We start from the raw sequence: 6,164 nt of genomic DNA, 5'->3' as shown, positions 1-6,164 counted from the left end.
TGTGTGTGTGTGTGTGTGTGTGTGTGTGTGTGTGTGTGTGTGTGTGTCACATTTACGTACTTACTTGAACACTCGTATTTGTGTGTTGAAAAAGCACTTATCCATAAATTTGAAAAAAAAAAAAACATAAGAAAAAAAAAAAAAATAGAGGAAATAAAAAAAACTATTTCCTATTTAAAATTCCATGTTGGCAGCAAATTGAATAACTTTATGACTTCAAAAAGAAGTGTAACCCAACAAACAAACAAACTTAAGAAGAGCTTTACAAAACGCAACGCAAAGGACGCAGCAAGTTGAAGGATCATAATTATGCTTCTCTGTTGTTTTTCTAAGTACACGTAGCTAGGAGTCTGTTTACAAAGTAACGCCAAATAGGAAAACTCTATAATTAAGGAAAGAAAAAAAAAAAAAAAAACTAAAAGCTCTATATACCAAATCGCTTAGAAGGGAATTTAAAAGAAGGCACCTTCCATTCAAGCTGCTGCAATCATTCTCTCATTAATTCTTTCATTTTATTATAATTAATTCACAAATATTATACAATTATAATATAATTACGCCAACACAAAGAAGTAATCCGGAGAAGCGTTCTACTCAATCATCATCAAAATAATAATTTCATTTACCAAAAGTGGTTTTAGATTATCATCTCCATGCTTCGAAATGATCACTTAAACGCTTTCAAAGTCTGCTTTAATCATTTAAATGCAGAAAATTTAAGCAAACTAAGAATAAAAAAAAACAAACAAAACTTGGTTCGAAATTAATTTTCTTAAAATGTTTTCCAAAATTATATATGTATTGCCTTACAATGCTCGCATTGTTCAAATAAACCTAAAAGAAGAAGTGAAAGAGTTTCTTCGCCTTTATCTGATCACTGTGAAGAACTGTACTCGAGTTGTCTTTACGAAATTTCTCGAAAACTTTCGCACACATGTTATAGTAATAATTTACCCACTAAAAGGCCATAGAAGGATTAACGGTAATTTTGGGCTCGTGCGATTATTTTTATGACCTAACCTCAAAAAACTAAATACTTTGGCAGCGTAACAAAGCTTGAGTACTCCTCACCTCCAAAGCAAATCTCTCTTGATTAGATTAAAATGCAAATTTAATATTGTACTAAAACGACACTTCAATGCTCATGTGGTAAAGGACGCTGTTCAGTACCGTTTCTTTCTAAAAACTGCACAATACGATAGCTTTCTATTGTTGAACAAATCTTTTTCAAGTCTTTAAAGTTAACGAGAAGAAGAAGAATTGAATAAACTTCGCATGCATTGCATTATGACTCTCAAACAGACGACCAATAAAAAAAAAATTTTTGTTTTTTATAATTTAGAACTATTCTATTCGACATGGATAAAGATATTTGCTGGAGAGATCGCTTATATATTAGTTTGGGGAAAAAGAAATCCATCATTTTTATGCAAAAAAAAAAAGACACAAAAAAATTCCATTCTCTACCCTACCTTCTAAATTTACAATACTCGCGAATCGTTTATAGCTGCATTTAGGGACAAAGAAGAAACTCAATAATGTGTACTCATTCTTCGGCAAGTCAAAATTCTGAGTCTAATACAGAAATAACCTTCCATTTATTTATCCTCCCTTGACGAAGAAGTTACCATCGTTAACTTATTATAGAAATCTAAAACTTCACTCATAAGAGCAGGCCAACATAACATATTTGATAACAGACAAAATTTTTCGACTCGCTAAAGGCAGTCGCAATGAGTAAAAAATTGTAAACCGTCAAAGCAAACGAATATAGCAAGCATGTAATGATCAATCTAAAGATCCCAACTAGATAAGTGGTTTCTATTGGTAAAGTGGAGCATAACCAAAAAAAGCTTCTTCATAAAGTAATGTGGACTACTAATACACGCGACAGTAAAATTCGACGAATTTGACCTTTCTATACATATAGTAACAGCTATTCGTTTAGCACTGTCGAGTTATTCAGTGTACACAGATATGAATCATGGAACGCGCAAAAGTGCATTTTCGACATTGCTTACTTTTGTTCTTTGTTCGTCGAATAAGTCTGCTGCTATCAAATGCTTTTAGAAGCTTATGGTGGTCTTGCGTCATCATATCCCAATTATTGGTTTTGGTTGCTATGGCTTAATATCAATTTTGATAAAGAACGGAATGGAGGAGCAAAACGTTTAAAGACAATGAATTGCAAGACGTATTGGATGAAAACCTAACTCAAACTTTAAAAAATTTTTCGCACAGCTTAACAGTTGATGAATGAAATGTTTCGCGACGTTTACATGCAATGAAAAAACGCCAAAAAGACGAAAGATGACTAGGATACGAATTGACTGAAAATGTCATTTCGAACCGTTTCAACATCGCGATCTCACTGCTTGCCGATGAAGAAGTGCGAATATGGGTCGGCGATTAGATCGCTAACAAAGCAATATCGTTTTCTCGACACCCTGTCGCCACATCGCCAGAAAGATGGGAAAACGTTGTAGAAAATGATGCAAAACACTTTGATTTGTTTATATTTTAAGAATTTCTCTCAATATTTTCCTCTTCCAAGCGAAAAATTGATCAGTATACATGCAAGCACTTATTAATTAATAAACGGGGGAGACTGGCGACTATAAGCATATTAGGACGGTTAACCTTTCAAATGTTTCCCTTTAAATTGCTGCAATACAATTTTAACGTTATGAGCATATTCTATTATAAGTTTTTTACGTATTAATGTTGTCATCGTCTAGAATGAATAGAGTTTTCTTAACAATATATTCAATAAAACATTAACGCATTCGAAATATTGCTTATTATGTATCATTTCTATTACAATTAGTTACACGTGATTATGATTTTAACTTCTCTCTTAAACTAGATAGTGCTCTAGTTACTGTATTCCAATAAATGAAAGATTAGTCTCTTTTGTACTCATCAGAGTAGGAAAACGCGTAGAGCGATATATTGATTTGGTCAAAATATTTGCAGCACGTAGAAGGAAGCTTCAGCATCAAATTCGGAACGCACCTAAGCACAAGTCTGTTCACCTCCATAACTGTGTACTATCTGCCATTCTTCCTTTCGCAGAAAAGAAGATATTGTCTACGAGTTTGCAAAAGAATTTCAACCAATCAAAGCATGCGATACCCTATGAATTGTGTAGGCGTGTTCAATTTTTCCCATTTTTGCGCAGTTACTACAGCGTAGCCCACAGAATATGCGTTCAAATGCACTCTAAAGCTAAGCTTTGTTATGTTGTTTCAAACTCACTGGAGGATTAACGAGGAGCTCTTTACCATAATTATGGCGGGACAACCCTTGATTTTTGTGTCACGATAACGCATATTCTCACGAAGCATTAGTCCTTTCAGAATATTTTTAGCAGGAGTTGCCACCACCATAAATACCATCCTCCTGTGCCATCTACCGTTCCCTATAATCCTTCTCGATCACAATCGCGCCTATAGACAACGAGTACATCCGTTGAGTGGCGTTGCTTTTACATGGCAGTGAATGGCAGGGAATGACGTAATTAGTCTATCTTCTTTTAATAAATATGCACAACGCCAACGCAGTTTTAGTCTTAAGATAATACGCAAGTGAAATATTCTACGAACATCGAGTTAAATTTTTAATTATTTCCGAATATTTAATCTCTCCCTAAAGATTTCTTATATATATACGTATGTATCTTGCTATTAATATTTAAAAATACTTTTCATGATTTTAGCGACTTCAACGTGAGCTTTGTTGCATTCAAGTTATTAAATATCAATTTACGTATACATACATATACCTAATATGTATGTATATATATTATCTTTAACATTCGTTGATGTGTACGTTTGTGTGTATGCTGTGCCCTAATGAATTTTTTTCTGTATATAAGAAAAAAGAAGGGCTAAACAGCGTAACTAACCGTGAAATTGTTAATTTTCCATTAGTTACATTTTCATTAAGATTTAATTTTTAGTTTAACATTTTTCATTACCGTGCTTCACAGGTAAAAAGTAACAAAATGTGCTTCTCTCCTACGCAACCGCGGAACATGCTATGTATCTCTCTATGTAATGCTCTCTTTCCCAGCTTAAAGACAAAAATTTAAAAGATTTCAAATACTAACTCCACAGATCACATTTGAAAAGAATTGGGCATCATTCACGTGAATTTTGATAAAAATCGCTTTCACTATCTATGTGACGATTATGTCCGTGAAACTATGATTAACATCATATATATGTGGCTTTGTATAGAAATTTCTAAGCAATCGCAGCTATATTTATTTCTTACAGCGCACTGCTGAGTCGACTCGCTTATTTCCACGCCCATAATTTAAAAAAAAATAAAAGCTTCAATCGCTTGCTTACGCTTCGTTAAGAAAAAAGAAATAGGATAATATCTTAGCCCGGAAAAGGGACAACTTAAACGTTGAACGGTTTAAAAGGGTGCCAATTGGCCAATTAATTCGGTTTCATAGTTATTGAAATCGATGGGTATTCAAGACTCGCTCTAAAGGCATTATCGTTTTTTGCTAAGTTTTTGTTTGTCGTGCAAAAGCAAAATGTTAGATGGGCTTATAAAGTGTATACTGATAAATATGATTACGCTTGGCTGGTGACACTGATAATTTATTGAAATAAAGCACGATTAGAAAAAAGAAAGGAAACGACTAGCTATTAAATTAGTGTTACATCCAACCCTTAAGCGATTATTAATTACAACCTTTAGTAAAATGTATGTTACAATAATGTACAAGAGCATACTTGTGTATGACATTCTTTACATTTTATTTTGTCTATCTCACCTAAATAGCTTGCTTGTACATAGAAATGTAACTAAAAATCGATTTAAAAAGATCTTAAATATTCATATTTATATATATATGCATTTAGATTTTATATATATGTATATTTCATTTCCTATGTTTATATACATCTATTATATAAATATATGTATACATTACTTAAAATATTGCACGTGTAAACATTTTCCATATTTTTTACGTTTTCTGTACGTTTATAAATAGTTTAAATTATTTTCGTATCACTCAATAAGTCTCCGGTATATGATAACACTGTTAAGAGACCCATACGATTTCTGTTTTATATCCTCGCCCGCAAAATAAATGTGTCAAAATTTGATGAGATTCTGACCATTACTTTGCAACCTACAGTCGCGGTCGCTTTGGCCGCCTTTCAGCGGCAGTCAGCTAATTGCCGATTTGACTCTGAAAAGTAAATGCACGTGATAAATGCACGTTATGTCCATCGCCACACATCGCCCACGAAAATATTCGTATTATATCATCTGAACAGCGCTTTGAATCAACACATTGTGGTCCACAATGACCAAGGACGGCAAACAATTTAGACAAATATTGTGCCTTTTGATATCTATAAGGTGTCAGCTATCTCAGGCGACTTCATTATTCGATCTTCCAAAACGACCTTGTCCACTGTCTCTATGTTTTTTGGAATAACTGCCGAATTCGAGAGATCAAAAGAAGTGTTAAGCATCGTCGATGTCGATATGATTGTGCTTAGAATCGGTGAAACAACTCACAAGTTTATTTTTTCGACAAACCAGAGTTACCGAAACAGCTTTAAAGCTGCTTGTGAGCGATATATTTTCTCCTCACAAATGGAGGTTTAATCAACAAACGAAACTCCGAAATTTTCATTGTTCTGAAAGAATAAGTAACGCCACTAATACAATCGTAACTTATAAACACATTGTCAGAATTTCCGCAAATTTTGGCACGTTTCGTTTGAAAGTTGCTGCTGTCAAGAAATCATTAGAACCTGTCATATATATGTCAGATCGGGGACTTATTGAATAATATGTTATTTTAGTTAAGATTTAACTTTCATACGCAGTCGCATTCGCATGCGATGGGAGGTGTAACAAAGGATTCGTTCCAACACGAAATTAATATTTCCGTTTTTCTCTTATGGTACATTCGATTTTTTCGGCTATGATATCTGTATATGTGTGGGACGATCAATAATAAAATACTTGTTCCGTCATTGTATTGACTCTTTGTGAATATATTTCAAGAGCAATTGTGTAAATTAAATGCGACGATCTTCTATCCTTCTAAAATACTCGTAAATAATGAAAATCCTACTGACACACACACGCACAATTGTTTAGCTTCTGATTTCGAGAGACGACAA

The sequence above is a fragment of the Glossina fuscipes genome, unplaced genomic scaffold (assembly GCF_014805625.2).
Source record: "Glossina fuscipes isolate IAEA_lab_2018 unplaced genomic scaffold, Yale_Gfus_2 59, whole genome shotgun sequence".
In the NCBI taxonomy this organism is placed as follows: domain Eukaryota; kingdom Metazoa; phylum Arthropoda; class Insecta; order Diptera; family Glossinidae; genus Glossina; species Glossina fuscipes.
The sequence above is the reverse complement of the archived record's forward strand: the minus strand, read 5'-3'. Positions refer to the sequence as shown.